The 21892-nt window shown below is 39.8% G+C and overlaps 1 long non-coding RNA gene across 1 annotated transcript; it reads left to right on the plus strand.

The window, feature by feature from the left end:
* Positions 1–575: 575 nt before the first annotated feature.
* Positions 576–8262, plus strand: LOC108423585. Its single transcript, XR_001857570.2, has 3 exons — positions 576–662; positions 2752–2868; positions 6031–8262. It is a non-coding gene; the product is annotated as an uncharacterized LOC108423585 (long non-coding RNA).
* Positions 8263–21892: the final 13630 nt, after the last annotated feature.

Genomic DNA, 21892 nt, shown 5'->3' on the forward strand with positions numbered 1-21892 from the left:
AATTGATAGGGAGGTGTGGAGGCCTATTCTGCTGGCCTGGCCTCGAAGGGAGCGAGCGAGAGGGATTAAGAGTGTGAAGGAGGATGGGTGAGAGCGGTTGCAGGCCTCAGTAGTAATGACTCATTAAGTTTTCCTGGTTTTGTCCTGCCTGGCTCATTATAGCCTATAGAGCCAAGAGAACAAAGAGAGCTGGAGGTAGGAGGTGAGTTTAAATAGCTGCAACTCAACAGTGGGCCACAAAGGGAGGACAAAGAGTTGAATAGGACTTAGAACAGATGCAATAAAGGTGGCAGATGCAACTTTGCACTTTTTTGTGGAGAGAAAATTATTTCAGACGGAGGATTGCCTCTTCATTTAAGGAGTGCTAAAATGGGGGAAAAAAGTTTTAGCGTTGATTTACATTTAATGATTAGATCACGTGAACTTATGACCCAGCATGGGCCGGAATAGTTTATGGTTATAGATAAGCATAACGGATTCTCAACTTCAATTAACCCTGGAACTCACATGATAATATTATAATTAATATATGTGTCCTCTGGCTTATTTTTATTGTGTTTTTGTCTGTTTCTAAAGGTTGAACAACTGCAGATTGGCAATGATTGTTTTGGATATGCTGTTGGTCTTCAGTTCAGGAAGCAATCAGAGTCTTAATCTAAAAGGTACAATATTTATTTCTCTTAATAAACAGAGTAGCAATTTATTCAGTCCACAGTATATGCTTTATAGATGCACACTTTGTCTATAACTTATGCAAATATGAACTTAACTTAAAAGTAATTGTTCAGTCAATAGACCAGATGTTCCTGCACCACAATGCCAGAGTACCACAGCCGTCAGTGAAACATTCAGTTTTCCCAGCTTTTGCTGTCAGCTGTGGTGGTGAAATAAACCGAATGCTGAATTTTATTTTATTTTTTTTGTGGGCCATGGATGCCAAACATCTCATTGTTGAAATCTATAGTTAGCGTTAGCTATAGCTGTAGAAGGTGTAGTTGGTATGGTGTAGTGGGTAACACCTCTGCTCTCTGTGCTACAGACTGGGGTTCAGTTCCCTGCCTGGGCAAGCACTGTACACTATATCAATAAGAGTCCCTGACTCCAAACGCTACCTTCACTTGTGTAAAATGATCAAATTACAAGTTGTGTCTGGCATAAATGTAAATGTAAGTCGAAGTATATCTAGTATCATGCATCAACAATTATCCTCTAAATATTTTCCATTTTCCAAAAAAATCATATATACCCAATACCCGAGATGTAGTTCATCAGACAAGGCAGTTTGGAATCCAAACTCTGCTTTGGAGCTACAAGGCTAGCACTGCTAACAAATACTAGATACTAATACTTGGGTGACTGTTGTCTTTAATTGTTCGTCAGCAATGTTAGCTGAGCAGTTCCCGCGCTAAACTAAAGAAGCACCGTTTGGACACCATCTATGTCTTGGCTGATCTGAGGTAAATGAAAAACTGTGTAAAAGTGTTTTTCTGTGGGACAGTTCCTTTGGATAAACAGTTGACATGGAGAAAAGTGTGCTTTAATATTCATTCATTTTTGAGACTGTTACAGTGGCAACATTTTCATGGCTGCATGAACATTGGTTGCATACTGGTATGAGGCAAGCAGTATGAGGCAGCAACATGTAAAGAGGCAGCATCAACCCAAATCTAACTTCAAACCAAAACCTAATCCAAAACCTGAACATAATTCTAACTGAAGACTACCATATAGTTTAATTGTTAATTAAAGCATCTGTAGATGCTTATAGGGGACCTGTAAAATAAAAGGTGACCTATTTCTACCTATTACTTTATTTAATATTTATTATTATTTATTATTATGCTGTGAATGCACAATAAAACTACAAGGCTCAGCAGTTTCACTGAAAATGAGAGTGAGTAAACATATCATTTGTGAACATGTATCCATTTCCTTCACTTTAGCTTTTTGAATGAATAAAATGCTAGCTGGACACGCCCCCTGGCCTCTTGCACCAAGCTTAGTCAAGAAAGAGAGAGAGAAAGTGGAGAGTGAGTGAATGAGTGAGAGCACTAGAGAGAGGTGGAATGGCCCTGGCTTGGCTGATCCATAACAGTCATTGCCTGTTACATACATTTCAGGATCCATTCGGGCTCTGGAGATAATCGAGCTGGTCGACAGTTTCCCCCCGCAGCCCAATGGATTTATGATAGCACTGTCAAGAAAATGAGCCGGAATGACACAGTAGCTGACTTTAGCTGCAAATAATGTGATAGGCCGTACAGTGGCTGTGCAGCAGCTGCTGTCATCGCAGGTAATAGGCTATAAAGAAGGCTGATAGCAATACCTGTCATTGCTTAATGGCTGACTTCACTGAAGAGCTTTTGTGGCCTTTAACATGGAGATAATAGAAGATACAACAAATTTTACAGCTTCCCGCCTTGCATTCATAATTTATCGGCAGAAGGCAACCGCACAACAAGGACAACAGCCATGGAATGGGTGTTGAAGAGGAGTTTGATGGGTCAGTCAGGAGAAGGAGATGAGGAGTTGCTGGGCAGAAGATGACAGAGCTCCTATAGTGCAGTGCTGCTCTTCAGGAGTGAGAATGGCAGTGACAGCAGAGAGAAAGCTCAGCAGTATTTTTGAGCTGGCTGACTATAAGGGTTTCTCTTAAAACTATCTATCTGTCACTGTCTAATTGCTAACATGAAGACTTTGTGGAACTATTTTACATGATGAATGATGTATGATGCCTGTTTCTTTTTGTAGCTGATGGAGAGGCACTCCTGTGGCAATGTGGTACATCCTCCAGCCAGAAGAATGATGTCAACTTCTGGACAAGGCTCAGGTTTGGCTGAAGAGCCCTAGTCAGCCTGATGCTAAGAGGTATTTTCAGTGTTTACTAGAACTACTTTAAATCTAACAATGATGATATCTACATAAATAAATGAATAAAAAAGTAAATACAGTTGTCATCACTGTAAAAGTGATTTTTGTTTTTAACTTACTAACCTGCTAACCTGACTGATTGTTTTAATAACCTTCAAATAATAAATTAACAGAACTTGCTCTTTATATTTTTAATAGTGTATTAATTTTAATGATTTAGTCTGATACTCTATCATTATTGTCTGGATACTGAAAAATATTGTGAGTTCCCATGGCTCAGCCCTAATATACATATATAAATAACTTTATATTTTTTTATATTGTTGCAATATGAGCTATTTTTGTTATTGAGGAAAAAGAAATTGTTACAGTTCATATTTGTTCCTTCATAAACTGTAATGTTGTCTTTTTCTTCGGTTATAGACCCAAGTAAAAATGCATACATATACACCCCCTCGTGCTCACACTCATCTTCACACACAGTACACACCACACACATATCCTCTCACCCTGTGTGTGTTAACTTGGCTGTGTGTAGCCGGACAGCCTCATATATCACCATCCTTCATTAAAAGTGCTAGCAGCCACAGCGTGGCTACATAAACACGGGGGTCTAGGCTGCGCTCTCTCTCTCACCTCTCACTAGAGGACTTCAAAGTCACTCCAGCCACACAGCTCTCTGATGAATGCTCCCATCTGCCTGCCTGATGTATGTCTCTGTCGCCCCCTCTCTGCTGTGGAAATGGCCCCGGCCCATCCGCAACCTCTGCTGAGAATGGCCATTTTTTAGCGGTTAGCTTGCATCTGGGAGCCCCCAGTTCTAATTCCGTACGCAAGCCCATCAATCCTTTTAACACAACACTCCGGCAAAGTCGTTCTGGCATGTTACTAATGCTGCCTATTATTAACTCTATTAAATGTAACGCTGTATAAGTAGGCCTCTAAAAGTGGATCGTTTTGGTCGTGCAATTCTATTAGGATGGAGAGTCAATTTATGAATTGGATGGTTTTAGTGGTAAAGTGGTTAGTGTTGAGGTAATGGGTGGGAGGCTGAGAAGACCATTTAATTTTCAGTAACACACCTACACACACATATGCTAACATAGACACACAAATCCACAGTGCCTTTCATCAAAACTGACTTTTTTCACCTAAGGCCAGTTTCCCCCACCAACTGGGGGGTAATTTGGTCTAGCACAAAATTAAAATGGCTGTGATTTCAAAGAATTAAGTTTTTAATTTAAACCAAACCACAAATACGAGTTAACACATCCTCTACACAGAACACACTTCAGCACATTTTAATGCACTGTTACTGTTTGTGCCAACTTACTCCTGTGCCAACCTACACCATTCTCCCCTCTATCTGTTTAATTTAAATAAGACATTCTTCAAATGAAACATAAAACTCACTCAGGTTCACCCTCACTTGCGAGTGTGCATTTGAGTGGTCTTCAGTTTCCCTTCTAGCACCAATAACATTTCAGAAGGAAAGAAAGGAAATGGGTAATTCTAATCACTGCCCATTACACAGCGAGAGAAGTAGAGTTAGGAGAGAAGAGGAGCAGATGAAATGAAGAAACGGTGGAAAGAGAGGGAGATGATTGGAAGGTCAGCAGTGCAAGGCACATGTAGAAATTAATTCCCCACTCTCTGGAAAAGAATATGTCTAATTCTGTCAAGCAGTCTGATAGAATCAGCTTGACTACATGGATGAGGTGAAGCTATAGACCCGTGGGGGTACAGGCAGGAGGTGTATGGGGAGAGAGAGAGAGAGAGAGAGAGAGAGAGAGAGAGAGAGAGAGAGAGAGAGAGAGCTAATGAGAATGGGACGAAGGGAAAAAGAGTTAAAGAGAAATAGAAACAGAGGAAAGAATAGAGGAAGATGGTGGAAGTGACGGTGGAGAAAGAACTGAAAGAAGCAGAGAAACATACGGACAGTTAAAGAACATGGAGGGCAACAGGTGGAGTAGTTAATTGAAATGGCTTTCACTGTGGCAGTGGAAGTGCTGTTTATGTCATTGAAGGATATCAACCATGCTCTTTGGCATGAGTCCTGAGTGAAGTGATTTGTTTTCTACATTTTATAACACAGCTGTTAATCAACTAATGTTATATATCAAATTTATATATATATATATATATACATATATATATATATATATATATATATATATATATATATATATATATATATATATATATAAATATATATTTTGGCCAGGGGCACCCAACTTTGGTATACGATTGCATAAGTTTGGCCTCTATCTTTCTGTAGTCCTGTTCAAATTCTTAGAAAAATTCTACAATGTGATAGATTTCACTTTGCTGTTGTGTGCAGGTGAAAATTCCATTCATTTTTGCCAGCTTAGACTCTGAGTTTCTAATCTGGGCATGTCGCTGAGTAAAGAATGAAAGTACGACTTCAGTGGTCTAAATCTTTGCCATTTCAAAACCTTGCATCTCCAGTAGCAATAATATGTCTAACTATCTACATATGTACTATCTGTATATCTATATGATCCCCCACAAGCCCCAGAGCATCACTGTTGTATGAAATGCTTACTATACATTTCATAATACAATAAAATGGAATTCCACTGGCAGGAATTTACTGCTTTGGACTGTCTTGGAATGAGATAATTAAGTGTTGTCCTCTCTGGGTAACTGGACATTGCGCTGCCCGCGTGCTGTAGCTGGTTGTCCTGGCCTGCTGCACCGCTGCTTTATCAGATCGTGCTACATCACCTCTGGATTGCTTTGTCAATAAGCTGGCCAGGCTTGACCTGGCTTTGGCATCCCTAACCAGTCACGTTGAGTGACAGGCAGGAGATGGCTGATAATTCAAAGAAATTGGAAGTGTGAAATCTTTAAGGGCCACTTCTTACTGCCGCCAAATGCCAGGGTATCTCTCCATCAGCACGCTCGCTGTGCTCTCACAAGCCCGGGCATTGTTAATGGTGGCCTGTCTGTCCGTCAAGCCCCTGCTTCTGCCAGGATTTATCCCCTGTTTGCCTCCTTATCTCTGCTGGCTGTATGCACTCGTGGGGCCTGGAGGCACTAGAGGTTATATGTGTGTGTGTGTATGTGATTGGATTGAGAGGTAGCAACCTACAAGCTTCATTTCATTCCCTCATACTCTCTTACCTTTATTTTTAGGAGGTGAAGTGGCATCCTGGTGGTTCCCTACTACTCATTTTACAGCTCGTCATCTAATGCCTGGCCCAGGCTATAGTATAAATGGACCTATTTTGAGGCTGATTTACTCCTCCCAAGGATTACAAAAGGTAGTCCCAGATTTTTTGTGGTATGGCATGTGTACAGTCTGGTATTCAGCCTTCTAATCTACTCACAGTCCAGACAGTCCAGTTGTGGCTGTTCCTGTTTGAAATCCTGGGTGTTAAATACACTGATGTTGATGTTGATGTTATAAAGGGCTTATGTGCTACATTTTTCTTGCATATTTAACTTTTCTTTGATGTTTTCTTATGATGTTATCATGCCATAATTTATTTTTACTTGGCCATTTTCCAACCTTTTATATGCATTAGAATGAAACAGGCTGTTTTTGTTACTGTACCTTTAAAACGGATATATAACACTCCTTTTAACTTGATCATAGATGGATGGGGCTAAACTAGTGTAGGCTTAATATGCAGATGGTTTGTCATAAAAACAATGAATTCAATGGACTGGTTTTTTAGACATTTCATGTAGATATAGCTAGAGAAAGCAAATGTAGATAGCATGTACTGTGAAAGCAGCATATATAAAATCATAAGAATGCATGGTAAAAACATTTACAGTAACTATCTCTGCAAATATATGCAGTAATACTGAACAAATATGAATAGTGCAGTGATATTAGGACATAAAGTACAGTAACAGTGCAGATGCTATTAAAGTGATGGTGTGGAGTCACAGCCTTAGGGAAGACATTGTACCTGAGCCTGCTAGTTTGGCAGTAGAGGCTCCTGTAATGCCTACCAAATGGGAGGAGGATAAAAAGTCCCTGATTAGGATAAGAAACGTACTTGATGATGTTCTTTGCCCTGCCCGGGCAGCGCATATGGTAAATGTTCTCAGTGGTCGGTAATTGAGTACCTGTAATTCTTGGGTAGTTATCACCACCGCTGAAGCTTTTTGCGAGTTATATACAAGTTCTCCGTATTTCCAACATCAGGCGTAAGCTCTCACCTACCGCACCACTGATGACATGGAAAACGACAGGCAGATTTGCAAACTTTGATATGAGAACAGATATCTAGTGTTACGGTGCATGTCTTGACGCACTACGAATCATATTTAGGCATTTTGAAATGTTTGTTATTCTGCCTCACCTCTGCGTACTCTGCGCTTGCCACTCTTTTTCACCTTGAAATTCACTTGAGCAGTCACAAAGGCAATCTGAGGAGACTTTACTAGAATGAGTATGATCTATGAATACTTTTCATTAACTGTTGGAGATCTAGGCCATTTTATTACCTTTTCAGCCTAATTAGAGTCTGACAAATCGGATTTACACAAAAAAAAAATGGAATTGGAAGTTAATTATTACAATGGTAATTAGTTTCATGATTAAGGAGTTAATAAAAGAAACACATTTTAGCTTTCTTAGATTGACAGAGATGAGGTTTGTGATCTACTTGTAGATTCCGTGCAATGCAACATGTGTGTCTTTTTGAAGTTTTTTCGCTACAAATCCACATACTGTGTTCATTTGTCCTTCCACTCAATTAAGGCTGAGTTATCTCTCCAAGTGAAAATGCAAGATAATGTATTAATTAGCATCATTAACACAAGCAATTACTGGAGTGAAAACACTTGCTTTTGTAATGAGGAAAAGGCTCGCAGTGTTCAGATAGTGTTTGAACATGTGGTGTTAAAAAGAGAGAAGGTTGATAGAGATGTAACGGGAGGAATGCTAAAGCTGCAAGCAAGCAGCAAGCAGCTCTCACGTTCACTGAGATTGTCAAAGTATTTCAGGTAGGATATGTGTGTAGCAAATCATTAACCTTGGTTAGAAATTCCAAACATGACCAATGATGCCATCATTGCTTAGCAGAGGAGAGCTTTAAATAAGGTGGTGAAATGCAGAAGGACGCTCTATACTTGTTGAATTTTTTGTTAATACTATACCGTAATACTGGGTTCTCCTCTCAACAGTGAGATTTTCAGTGTCCACAGCTCCCAAAACAATCCACCGGCACAGTAGCAGCAAAAGCTGGGCACACTGAACTTTCGCCGCCAATAAAAACAATGGAACATCCAGTTTGCCATTGACCATCTACTGCCATAATGTAAACGCAGCATCAGAATCAACATGAAACAAACTGTTCATTTCAAGTTCTGATACTGTTTGCTGAATTTCATGGACTGGGGAAAAGTAAAACAATAAATGTGGCCTCTGCAAAAGTTGCGCTGCCTTTTATATTTGTTTTATTTTATCTGTAAAACTTTGTCAACAAATAGAAATGACACACTACAATTTGCAGAAAATGCCATATGCATGAATATGTTGTGTGCATCATTTAAAGAGAAGAAAGAACAAAAAAGATTTTAACGGGAAAGTACAGTATGCTTTTTAAATTTTTATAAAAGCTACATTACAAGTTTTGGGGTTTTCGCTGGTGGAATTTGCACACAATGTGTGGAAAAACATGTTTTGATGTTGGTTTGCTTCGGAACCCCTTTCTAAGTGGATGAATGTGATGATTGCGAGTAAGTTGAAAGAATATTCAGAGAACTCAGTCAGAACATGGTGAAGCATCTGTTTTTGTTGTGTGAGTGAGTGAGCTTCATCAGTATAGTGTTGATTTTGTGAGTCCTACACATTTACACATACAGCATTTAGCAGACACTCTTATCCAGAGCGACTGACAAGAAGTGCTTTGTCTATCTAGAGAAAGTATCGTTGCTAGTTACCAATAAGTTAGAAAGAAAAAGAAAGTCCTGAGCTCAGATACTGCTAGAAACAAAAGTCACTATAGATACCCAGAAAAAAGGAACAGAGTTGAACACAGAACTCTGTACACATCAAGCTGGACCTTCTTTTTAAGGCTCTATATGTGACGTCAGTATGTAAAGATGTATGACTTTTATTTAATGGAAATAAAAACTCGCATAGTGCAACTGTAAATAAAATGAGATAGAAATAGATATTTAATTTTTTTTCAGCTCGGCTGAGCTACCAGAACTTTGTCACTATGTTGAGTTCTATCCCATGTAAAATGTCCTGCCGTTATGACAGCGTTGCGCCGCAGTGATTGAGTGTCAGCCGCTCGTTGCGGAGGAAGCAGCCTCCTAAACCCAATTCTAGTGCTTCAGAGCTGCGAGGTGAGTGATGAACTGCTCGGAACAGGCTGCATTTCCCTCAGCCCGCACGCTGTCACTCACCATGCCAACACCATGCACGCTGAAGCCAGGCCGCACTCACTCCGACTAATGGAAACTGGAGCTAAAGGAGGTGGGAGAGATGGAGAGAGAAAAACAAATGGAATAAAGAGATGGGAGAATGGAAAGGGGGGGAGAGAGAGAGAGAGAGAGAGAGAGAGGTAAAGGCGGGAAAGTAGAAGAAAAAAAACGGATGCTCCACATCTGTTAATCCAAAAGGAGCTTAGTTTAGAGACAGTGTCCTCTGTTTGTTTGCGGAGAGGAAAGCCATTCAGAGAGAAAGAGCGAGAGAGATGTGTTCCATATTTAGCTACTGCAATGTTTAAAGTCTCTGTCACAGCGAACTGAGTTCCCAGGCCGACACATCTCAAGCTGTTCAAATACCCATTAGGATGTTTTGTTTCCTCATACGTACTGACAGAAAGAGAAAAAACAGAAAGTACAGCAGCCGTAGAGGTAGTGGTTGGGAGGAGGGATGAAAAAAAATGACAGAAATTTATCAAGAAACTTCTGTGCTATTTAATGATCCTTGTATGCAGAGGGGAAGACCACGGAGCGCTCCGCCGCTGCCAAATACCGATCCCCTAACTTAATTTCCTGCTCAATTGCTGTTTTATAGTGCATAGTACAGTGATACCAGCTAGTAATATAGAAAACAGATTGCCTGCGCAGCCAAGTGGAGCAGACTGTTGCAAGGCTGTGGAGGACCTGTAGTCTCCAGGGGGCTCAGGCGGGTGGGCTCCACTAAACCAACAAAGCCAGGCGCTCCTGTCTTCCCTGACTGGCAGCAGCTGGCTGGGACAGAGGGAAAAAGTGCTGGAGGAGGCATGTGCCACAAAAACAGAAATGCTTACTTACAGTATAGTAAAGATTCTATTACACCATGGAGGTGCATGTAATTGCCGTACGACCTGAATGACTACAATTACCTCGTCTCTTTAAACTGTTTAATCTGATGTGCATGTAAGTGAAACTTTCATTGGGCTGTCTGGCTTTTTCTCTACATCCTCTACCCAGAAAACCCAAAGAAATGCATACCACTTTCTCAGAGTTTACAAATACAGGTAACATTGTGCATAAGGGTGAGCAATATGGTGATATATTAACATCGTCATGATAACGTCATGATAAATTATGCCACAGTCTGCTTTTCTGAGTATATTGTTGTGTTTTTATGACTTTATTACTTTATTACTTGTTTTGACATGCACTCAATAGTGTTTTTACATGCACTCAATAATCTGATCTTATTTGGATTTCTGCAATTATCTCATTATCCAAATGTAAATATGTAAACAGCATTTTAGGATTTCTTAGATTGGAGTAAGGTCTAGAAATGCAGTTGAGAAATCAGATAAAGAGAGCTGGATTTTAGCTTAGTAATCAGATCTCTCAGTGCAGGTGTAGTACGTTTACATGGATTTCTTTCAGATTTCTCAGTCTATGCATGTGAAAGCAGATTGTGGTACTTGAAATAAGCAAAACACTTTTGGAGTGACCCTGAAACCAACTACATGAAAAACATGTTTTGCTGCAAAAAAAAAATTATTTTTATGTGCCACTCCTATTTTGCTTTGTTCTGCCTTTTGTCTGTTCCAACACAATATTGCACAAATATTGTGAAACATACTGTGTCGCAGAAAATTTCATTCAACTATTGTAACTTTACATTATCACGCATCCTTAGTTGTGCTCAGATGAACTGAATTTTATTACAATTCAGCATATCATTGCAGCACATTGCAGTGCAAAATGCAACTGGTACACAAAACAAGCAGTAAACAGAGTCATTTGTTGACAGATATGATAACATGGGTTGGTATACTTTCATTTTGTAACCAAATCTTGCAACTCTGAAATGATAAATTTATAAGAGAACAAAAACTGTTCTTTGCTTTAATTTATAATGATCAAACTATATTTTGTTCCAACATTTCTGTTGGTCCATTTATCACAAAATGTTCATGCAATGTAAAGGTAGCTGATGTTTAAAAATGATTTATGAGTATGATTAATTTTTAAAAAAATGCAATGTTTTGATTTCACAGCAATGATAACTGAATCAGGGTTACTGTCCCTATATTATGTGAACTGAGTAAAGCAGGTCGACATACATGTACATCGAAATGTTTCTTTTTAATGAATCTGATTCATTTATGCAGAGGTATGCATGTGTTTACTATACAGACCTATTTCCCATAAGGCTTAAAGGCTTCAGCCTGTCTTTCTTATCCTTTTATTCCACTCCTATACTCTCCTCCCTGGAGTACAATGCAGACGTATGCATATGTGGTGTGAAGCTGCTGGAGAGAGTCTGTTTGAACTGAGACAGGTTGTCATCCCACCTCTATACCACAGCCTGTGGACATGACTCCTACACTCCAACTGCATTGACGTTCCAGAGTGCCACTTATTTATAGTGACTAATGTCATTGGGATGTTTTGTGCTAGACTGTCTGGACTGCTGTAAAGTGAAGGAAAGTGGTCTATGTTATTAGCCCACTTTGTAATCCCTCAAACAGCACCACAGCTGTGTCAGGAGAAGTTCTGAGTTAACAGCACAAGTCGAATGGTAAGTTAAGTGAGTTAAGTGATGTGATACTTTTTTAATCCCACAAACAGGGAAATTCCACCTCCTCATTTAACTCATCTGTGAAGTGAAACACCAGTGAATACACACACACTAGGGGGCAGTGAGCACACTTGCCCGGAGCGGTGGGCAGCCCTATCCACAGCGCCCAGGGAGCAATTGGGGATTAGGTGTCTTTCTCAAGGACACCTCAGTCATGCACTCTCAGCACTGGGGATTGAACTGGTAACCTTCCGGTCACAGGGCCAGTTCCCTAACCTCCAGCCCACAACTGCCCCCAAAATGTGGTCATGTGTGCTATATTGGATGTTCTAATTTGAAGTATTGTTATTTTTTAAAAATCTGTTTATATTAGCATAGCTTCACTTTTGAAGTTGGGAAGCCGTTAATGCCATCACAGGTTTTGTGTTCAGGGCTGCTCTTTTTGACGGGTATAGGCATGTACATTGTCCAACTTCAGAGAAGAATATGTATATGTACATGAAATGAGCATGAATATGTACATTTCTACTATACAGTACTGTGGAAAAGTCAGAAATCATCATTCATTTATTTAGTTTTTCATCAGAATGGTTCTTAATTAGAGAGATTGATTCTGATTAGATTAAAGATCCTTTACTTCCATAAGGAAGGGGAAAGAAAAGAAAATAAACAGGAGTTTTCAAAACTAAAGCTAATAAAATTATTAATGGATTTAGAGAAATTTACTGCCAAAGACAAACTAAAGGTGTCACTGTCATATAAACGTACTCAAAGCTTCATCTTTGAGAGAAAATCAAGCTCCACTCTTGCTTCAGATCTGAAAAAATCCACTGGTGTTTCTGCCATCCTTCTTTTGTGAGAAGACAAGTCAACATTGAGAATCTGAAAGGATGTGTAGCTGTTCAAGAAGCCCTTAATGAGAGAAGGAAATTAAACAGAAGCTGTTTGTGTTCTCAGAACAATAGAGTGACCCCCCCAGAGTCCAGATTTCAACTTCACTTAATTTGTGTCAGATTAGTTGGATTGTAAGGAGCAGAAACTGCAGCCAACTTCTAAGACTGAACTTTGAAGGTGTGGAAAAATATCCCTGAAGATTTTTGCTAAACTGAAATTGAGTCTGCTGAAAAGAATGAAAGCTGCAGTAAAGCTAAAGGGTGGACACAGTAAATACTGAAAAATGATATTATATTTAGTTGTTGAAGCTTCTGTCTGTTTATTTTGAATAATTTATTCTTAATGGCTGGTTTGAGTGGAAGTTAAATAAATGAAGTGGCCTTTAACTTCTGCACAGCATTGTGTATGCATCCCAGTTTTGTTTAAGATTTGAACCACAGTTGTAAGTTTATATCATATACAAGTTTTATTTTTGTTTTGAAATGTCCATAAGAGCAGAGACCAGAGTCATTGGACAACCTTACATGTCTGTGTTTGGTTCGAGGAATTTACTGGATCTAATCTTTTAGATTTTGCTTCACAATGTCAGATATCATTTGCATAAAGTTGAGAAACTCTCAGTGCAGTTTGTTGCTTGTTACTTCAGTTCAGTCGCAGCTACTGGTCCCCTACCTCCATTGGAATGATGCAGTTTAGCGAATGATGTATAGAGTTTTGGGAAAGTAAGGGTTAAAATACGCAGAAAGGAATGAGTTCCTATATTTATTTATTTATTTAAACCACTCCTACTGCAACAAAATAACATAATAGCCTCATAAAGTGGTAGTTTGGCAAAAACTAAACCATTTGTTTACTCATTTTCCCCTTACTCCAAATTTAGTTGATGAGCCAAGACTTGTTTGATGTCTGATGTTTGCTTCTTTAGACTCGCACTGGAGCCACAAGGCTGATGTAGTTAACAATTAATGGAAACTTATAGCCACCAGGCTAGTATTATGCAAAATGCATGCCTAAATCAACACAATATTGCAACAAACTGCGTTATGTTGTTAAGTAAACTTAAACAGGCGTGCTTACTCAGGTTTTTACACTCTGTGGCATACTGTTACCTACAAACAAATCATTTTTTTTTATCTGCCTGCTTTTGATTTTTGCCGAACTATCGCTTATAACACACTGGCTTGCTATATAGTGGTGCATGTAAGGATGTTATTTACACTACATGAGAACACTATGGGTTCAGTACTTTCCCCCTAAAGCTTTCGTGATTTCTGACTATAAATAGATGCATTATTAGATCGTGGTCTCAGTTACGTGCGTGTGAAAGTGTTGAAGCTTTTATTTCCATGAGCCATTCCAAGAGTTACTTGTAAAACAGTCTTGGGTAATGAACATCCCAGAGAGAGACCTCATTAAGGACAAAATTGTTTGTCTTAAATTCACGCTGACATGAAAATCCACCAGCACATCTACTTCTAATCTGAAATGAACATGAGGTCAAATTTGCTTCAGTAGATATTCTACATGACTGCTGCATATGTGGTGTCATCTGATCAGCAGGGACTTTTTTCACACAAGCCCATAACATATTTTCTGCTCAACTGCCATGCGAGGTCAGTGAGCATATGTATTAGTCTTGGAAGCGCATTTTTATAGACCTCATGTCACTCCAAACCCGACAAAGTGCCTTTCCTTCTCCTGTTCTTACCAGATTTACATATTTGTTTTGACTAATGTGCTGTTATAGGCCACTTAAGGCCCGTAATAACACTGTTTGGGTTTCAGTAATGGATGGTGCCAAGAACCGCGCAGTAAAATAAGACGTGGATGAGATACAGTTGTCACAAGGATTTTCATCACGGATGAGGATCTGGAGCGTTTAAACATTTTCTTTGGGAAATGCACCCAGTTGGTCAGCTTATCGCTGAGTTTGGTTTTCATGACTCCTCTCCTTTCCCATGTAGGAAGCTCCACTGGGATGTGTGCATGTGAGTGTTGTTATGTGTGAGTGAGCAGTGGGTGGAGTGCGGGTTCCTTCTGAAGAATGCATTAATTATTTTACAATACTTTTTTGGATGCATCTGTAGCTTCTTTAATGTTCTTCAAATATAATCTCAGTAGCTCTAAAGTCGAAGGCTGAATCAAACTCAAGGGGAGAACCATACAATAATCGAAACTCATATCATGGATATCCCTCTGAGCGCAATACGAGCTCACTCTTAACTTCAGGAAGCAATCATTTCTGCAATAAATTGCTTGTTTACGTGCGCTAGTCAGTTCTATATCGCTGATCAAAGGCAGAAATGTCAGGAAAAACGTTGCATTTGTGTTCCAGTGGGCAGGAGGAAATTGTGCATCCCTGCGGACAGAGGTAGGCTGTAAAACAATCCCTCCTCAAACCACATGAATCCCTCAAACCGTGCAGTTAGGGCCTCTGCCAAAAGCCGCCAGAACTTGAGCGGTCCAAGACTTGACCCTTGAGGCACTGCCAGTCAAGTCACTTGTCAGAACCGTCCTGCAGAATGCATCCCCTGACCTTGGCAACATTCCCCTGCCTTTTTCCTCCCTCTCTCCCCTCTCCTGTCATGGGATAGTGAGAATTATCTTTTGCTTCCCAAATGCCTTGAATGTTTGATATTATTAATAGCCACTTTGGCTGAGGATGTGGGTTGATTCACGCCTCTTGCAGTTTTTTGTCCTGATGTCATGTTGTTTCTCCCAGGGTTTTAACAGAGGAAAGGTCCCGGGATATTTTTCACACAGTGACGACTTACATAGTTAGTGGTCTCTCCCCCCTTTGCTAATCTTTTTGGTCTTGAATATGAAAACATTCTCAAGTGCAGCTTGCTTGAAGAGAAACAGCAGTCTCTGAGGAAGTTTGTTCGTTTTATTTAGTGCCTGGACGCGCTGTTCTTATGTCCCTGTCACCTCTTGCTAGTTTATCATTCTCTGTGGTTATATTTGGAGACTAATAAATCATATTTGTTCTCTCCGAGGTATATGAGTTGACACATGCTCTCATAAAAGCTGGATTCACTACCAAAGATAGATGGGGGAAATTGGTTGGGTGTTTTAAGCCAATTGTTGAGCTGTTTTATTTGATTTTCCAAATAGCTTTTAAAATGTTGCTTCTCTTAAAGCAATAATTTTATATCACAGTATAACTCTGGGCCATCACTTAAGAGGTCCACTTATAAATGTTTAAAATGAAAACACAAGTACTTTCCATGTTTGCCCGTTCTTTTCCATGAAGTGATCCCTGCCAAGCTATGTTAACTCCTTTAGCAGTACCCAACTCTTCTTCAAACGCTGCACCCCTACCCCCCTCCTCAATTTTGTGTTTTTTCCTCCGCAGTTCAGGGTTGCTGCGTCAAAGGCGATTCGAAAATCGAGCATGAACTTCAAGCAAAGGTTAATGCTATTCACTGTTTTCCTTTTTCTGGCTTATTTTCTCGTGGGCTGAACCACCCACTTAGCTTAAGGTCACAAGCTGAGGCTAATGCCGCACAGAAGGGGCTGCCTGCAAAACTCGCTATCCCCATGATTAGACGTCCCACTGGCCTACAACACATACCAGCTCACTTTGCCAAGTCAAATAGCACATTTAGTGAGTTGGAAGTAAGATTTAAGTGGGCCAGCACAATGAAGCCAACCCTCTCATCTTTTTAGTCCTAGTTTTCTCTTTGTGTGCTAGACTGTGAAAACTGCTCTTCTTGGGGAGAGTTAATCTTCATTTTTTTTTCCTGTAGATTATTTGGAAACAGGTCAATTGAGTGAGCTGAAAACTCCACCCTTCACAGAAGAGAAAAGAGGCAGTTATGCGCTACAGCGCCTTCACCGCATCCCTTCGTCGCCTCTCTTCTCTCTCCTACTCCTCTTTTCTTTTTCTTCCTCTTTCAAATGCACTGCCTCCCTCTTTATATGTGGATAAGAACCACTTCCAAGGAATTCTATGGCCAAGTACAGGCCCTTGATGTGACAGCTTTTGATTCTAAGACCCCATTTTTCTTCTCAGCATTATTTTTGTTCCACCTCTCTCTGGTTATTTCAAAGGAGGGCGCAATAAGTTCATTGATCCTGACTCCTTTCACCTTTCTTTCTCTACCTCACTACCTTACCACAGTCTTAATCATCCACGGCACGCTACCGCATTTACTAACGGTGTACATTCAGTAAGACGTTAGAGCCAAATTTGTTTTTGACATTTCTATGTCCCCAATTTTGTAAATACCGGCTCATTAAGCGTTTTATTTTGAAAGTAAGGCTATTAATAGAGAGTTTCCACCTTTGTTGCTTTAACAGCCTCTACTCTTCTGGGAGGGCTACACTAGATGTTGGAACATTGCTGTGAAGATTTGATTGCGTTCAGCCACAAGAGCATTAGCGAGGTCTGGTGCTGATGTTGGGTGATTAGTTCTTCATCACAAACACCACTTCACCTCAAAAGAATTAAATGGTGATCCCCAACTCACAGTTCCACTGCTCCACAGCCCAACGCTGGGGGCTTTATAGCCCTCGAGCTGTTGCACAGGATTGAGCTTGGTGACCTTAGGCTCGTGTTCGGTTGTTCCAGAGTGTGCCATTCTGCTGGCAATGCTGTTGTGCTGTTGAGTGCCTGTGTCAGCTATAGGAGGAGCTGAAAGTAGCTGAATTCACTAATTAGAATAGGAGTCTAGATATTTTGAACAGGCATTTGTATGCACAGTTTGAAGTTGAAAAGATGTTGAACAGAAGTTAAGACATCCTCTATTCCTTAAATAAGGAATTTTCTGCAAATTTTACTACACAATTTAAATAAATTTGCCGATTTAAACAGCAAAAATTAAGCTCAAAATGTGCCTATATTTACAGAATGTTAAATTCAGTAGATGAACAGTGATTGTATATTAAAATATGCAGAAGTGTGTTCTCTTTAGAGGATGTGTTAACATATCTTCACTTAAAAAAATCAACAAAGCATAATTTGACCAGGATACCCAAACGGTTTATGGGCTGTGTATATGAAACAAAATAAAATGCACTTTTCCTCCTCATGCTTATGCAATTTAAGGGAGATCTGAGCAGAATCATGCAAGTTGGAGGATGTATTGCACATGTAGCTGATTACATGTTCCGCTCAATTTACTAAAGTTTCAGGGGCTGGTTTTGCATCAGTTTTCCTCTGCCTTTTAAAACCAGACATGAATTTGGGTTTGCCTTTGGAAAGATGTGCTGTAAAGACAATTCTTTTAGCAACAGCAGCAGACAGAGGAGTTAGTTGGATGCTCATGCTGACAAAATATTTACCATCAGAGTAGCACTGTTTAAGCTCACAGGACCAGATGTATGTGTAAAGAAATACTATAGTGTGGCTGCAATGTGCCCATGCTGTCATGGTATCGTTTTTTTACCCGGAATGAAATAACACCCTTGTATGCTGTTTTGGTGGGTAGAACTGTATTTATTAACAGGGCCATCACTCTAAATGATAAATAAAAATAAATGATTTGCTCAGACTTTTAAAGGGATAAATTAAGGATGTCCTGCACCCTGGAGTGAAAATAACATTGCAGTTCTCTGCCCTGCACTGAGCAATGACATCAGTAAACATTCATGTCTGAGTCGTGTGGTCAGAGTATCTAGACATGAGCACGTCTATTGGCATCTTAGGCATGTATAAGAATGAAGCTGATAATAGAAACATTGTGAATAGAAAAATGGCAGGACCAAAAAATGAATCTGGAATGCTGATTAGATTAGATGTAGCACTAACATTCCACAATACCCCTCCTAATGTATGGTCTTTGACTTCATCGCCTAAGCAGCCCACAATGTGATTCTACATTGACCACCTAGATGAAAAAATTCTAATTTGCACATGGTGACAGCGGCACGCTTCGGTATGCCACGTGAATGCTAAGCACTATATACAAAACCTCAGCAGCGCAAAGTCCTCCGTGACAAGCATCTAATGATGGCCTAATTAATCTTTGTGCTTCTGATGACATAAGCATGTTTGGATCATGCGTCTTGGATGAGTGGCTCGCCTGTAATGCCAAATTGCTCATCTCCTCACTTACTTCAGTGACAGGGGCCTAATGAATCACCTTCAGTAGCCCAGGCGGTTTGTTACATTTGCTGAAGGTATGGGACATATCACAGGCACACTGCAGGAAGTGGGCTTAATCACTTGCTGGAGGGTGTTTAGCATGTACAGTAGCTGTCATTTGAAATTATATAAAGCTCTGTTTTAGCTGAAACTCTCCAGCTTGTATTGGAGATTATGAAAAGGTGAAAACATTTTGAGAATGTGTTGGATACTGTTTATTTTATGCTCTGGCATTCTTTATACTTTGTGTTTTTTGTCACGGAAGGACAAAAATAGCAGGTTTCAAAAAGGGTTCTTTGAAGTGATACCATGAAAGAACCATTTTTGGTTCTCCAAAGATGGCAAAAGAAATGCATACAGTGGTGTGTAAAAGACTTCATTTTTCAGAATCAGGGTAGAAAACAGGAAACTACTGAATATGAAAACAGGAACAGTGAACACTGAACAGGAAAATACTGAAAATGTGTTCAGAAAATTACACAGGAACCTCAAAAACGTAATGTAATATACATTTTTCAGCATTTAGTGTCCATCCTTGTCTTTGTTACAGCTTCCATTAATTTCTGGAGACTCACTCTTATGAATACTTCTTTAAAGCTCAGTCTTAGAGGTTGGTTACATTTTCTGCTTTTTACTATACGACTAATCCCAGTTACAAGCATTGAATTTTACTTCGCAGTCACAGATGTCCAGTTATGCTGTTGTAGTGCACATTTTCTTCTCTGTTTTCTTTTTCCTTTTCTCAGTAATGGCTTCTTGACAGCCCCATGTTCATTTGTCTTCTCTCAGTAGATGGATGGACAGAAAGAGTGAATCAAGAGTGGAGCTTGATTTTTTTCCTCTCTCTCAAAGATGAGAGCTTTAAGTGCTGTTTATCTGAAGTATGTGTGTGTGTGTGTGTGTGTGTGTGTGTATATATATATATATATATATTTTTTTTTTTTTTTTTTTTTGTGTGTGTGTGTGTGTGTGTGTGTGTGTGTGTGTATATATATATATATATATATATATATATATATATATATATATATATATATATATATATATATATATTTGTGTGTGTGTGTGTGTGTGTGTGTGTGTGTAAACAGTGGTCGTTGGTGGTTGCTACTGTTTCAGGCTACTGCATACTCTAGGTACCAATAAGGGTTACTTGAAGCAATGCCATAAAATGGAACCTTTTTAATGTTCAAAGAACCTTAACATACAGTGTTGTGAAAAAGAAATTGCCCTTAAACTCAATTACTTATTATGCCACCCTTGGCAGTAACAACTGCAATCAACTATTTAAGATGAGTCTTTTATATTGCCGTGGAGGATTTGTTTGTTTTAATTCGGCTACATCAGAGGGTTTTCAAGCATAAACTGCCCCTTTAAGGTTTTGCCACAGCATCTCAATGGGATTCAAGTCAGGATTTTGACTTAGCCACTCCAAAACCTTAGTTTTATGTCTTTTTCTTGTGTGTATCAGGTCGTTTTTCTACTCCATAACTCAACTGCTTATGAGAAGGAACTCATGGTTTTTGTCATCAGTTATGACAAGTCGTCCAGGTCCTACAGAGGGAAAGCAGCCCCAGACCATCACACTACCACCACCATGTTTGACTGTTGGTATGATGTTCTTATAGTGGAATGCCGTGTTAGTTTTAGGCCAGATGTACCCATGTCTTCCAAAAAGTTCCATGTTTGACTGATCAGTCCATAGAATATTATCCCAAGATTCTTGTGGGTCATCTAGGTGTTTTTGGCAAATGTGAAACAAGTCTTTGTGTACTTCTTGGTCAGCTGTGGTTTGCGCTCTTTCATGGTTAGGATTTTTGGCCAGTGTCTTTCTTATTGTGGAATTATGTATCCTTGACCTTAACTGAATCAAGTGAGGCCTGCAGCTCTTTAGATGTTTGTCTGGGCTCTTTTGTGAGTCTGGCCACTCCTGGGAAGGTTCGTCACTGTTCCAAGTTTTCTCCATTTGTGGATAATGGCTCTCACTTTAGTATGCTGGAGCCCCATTTTAATGACTTTATTTCACATCTGTATTTGAATCTCTTTAGAACGTGGCATCATGTGCTGCTTTTTGACACCTTCTACCTGCTTCACATTGCCAGACAGGTGCTGTTTGGGTTCAACAGGTCAGGCAGTAATTATGTGTGGGTGTGGTGAGTGAAACTGAGCAGTCAATTGAATTTGGTTAACTGGTTGATTTAGTACAAGGGGGCAAATATTTTTTCACATAGGGCCAGGTAGGGTTAAATAGCATTTTTTTTCTTCAAGGAATGAAATCATAATTTAAAAACTATATTTTGTGTTCAGTTTTAGTGTAATATTAAAAATAGTTTGATGATCTGAAACATTCAAGCGTAATAAATATGCAAACATAAAAGAAATTGGGAAGGGGTAAATACCTTTGTACAGCACTGTAATGTAAAGGCTCTTAAACAAGTGAAAGTTTCTCCTAGAACTGTAATCCAAGCCAAGAAACATTTAGGAACGTTTATAAGATTGGACATTGAAGATATCAACATATGAATGTTGTATGTCAAATGGAAATGCACAAATTGCAGCGTATTTAAGATTAAAAATGTATGTGGATCTGGATATCTTTAAAGCTTATCTGATCTGACTTGAGTAAAAAATGCCTCTGTTTTTTTCCCAGCTTAGACTGATAGAATGAAATAGAAAACCCTGAATGGCTATTTGAGCTAACAATTGAAAATTAAGGACATGGTCCTGGGGACTCATGTCATCCACTGCTAGCCTGAAGCAGAGGTCAGGCGCAGTACTAGAAGGGCCAGCAGCTAGCTACAGTATGGAGCTCCCTAAGTGCAGCGCCGTGGCATTAGTTCAACAGCTAATTTGTGCAGCGCTCGCAGGAGTGGTGGAGACAGGCCTGGCTGTGTGTGCTGGCTGGTGCTGGCAACGTTGAAGGAGGGGGAGGGATCAGGAGGCCAGGGCCGGTCGAGCTGCTGCTTGCGGGGACCAGCTGGTCCTTCACATCCTGGCAGGGCTCCAAGACACCCACCCACCGCCTCCCTCCCCCCCTTTCTCTCTCTCTTTCTCTCTCTCTCTCTCTCTCTCTC

The sequence above is a fragment of the Pygocentrus nattereri genome, chromosome 20 (genome assembly GCF_015220715.1).
Source record: "Pygocentrus nattereri isolate fPygNat1 chromosome 20, fPygNat1.pri, whole genome shotgun sequence".
NCBI lineage: Eukaryota > Metazoa > Chordata > Actinopteri > Characiformes > Serrasalmidae > Pygocentrus > Pygocentrus nattereri.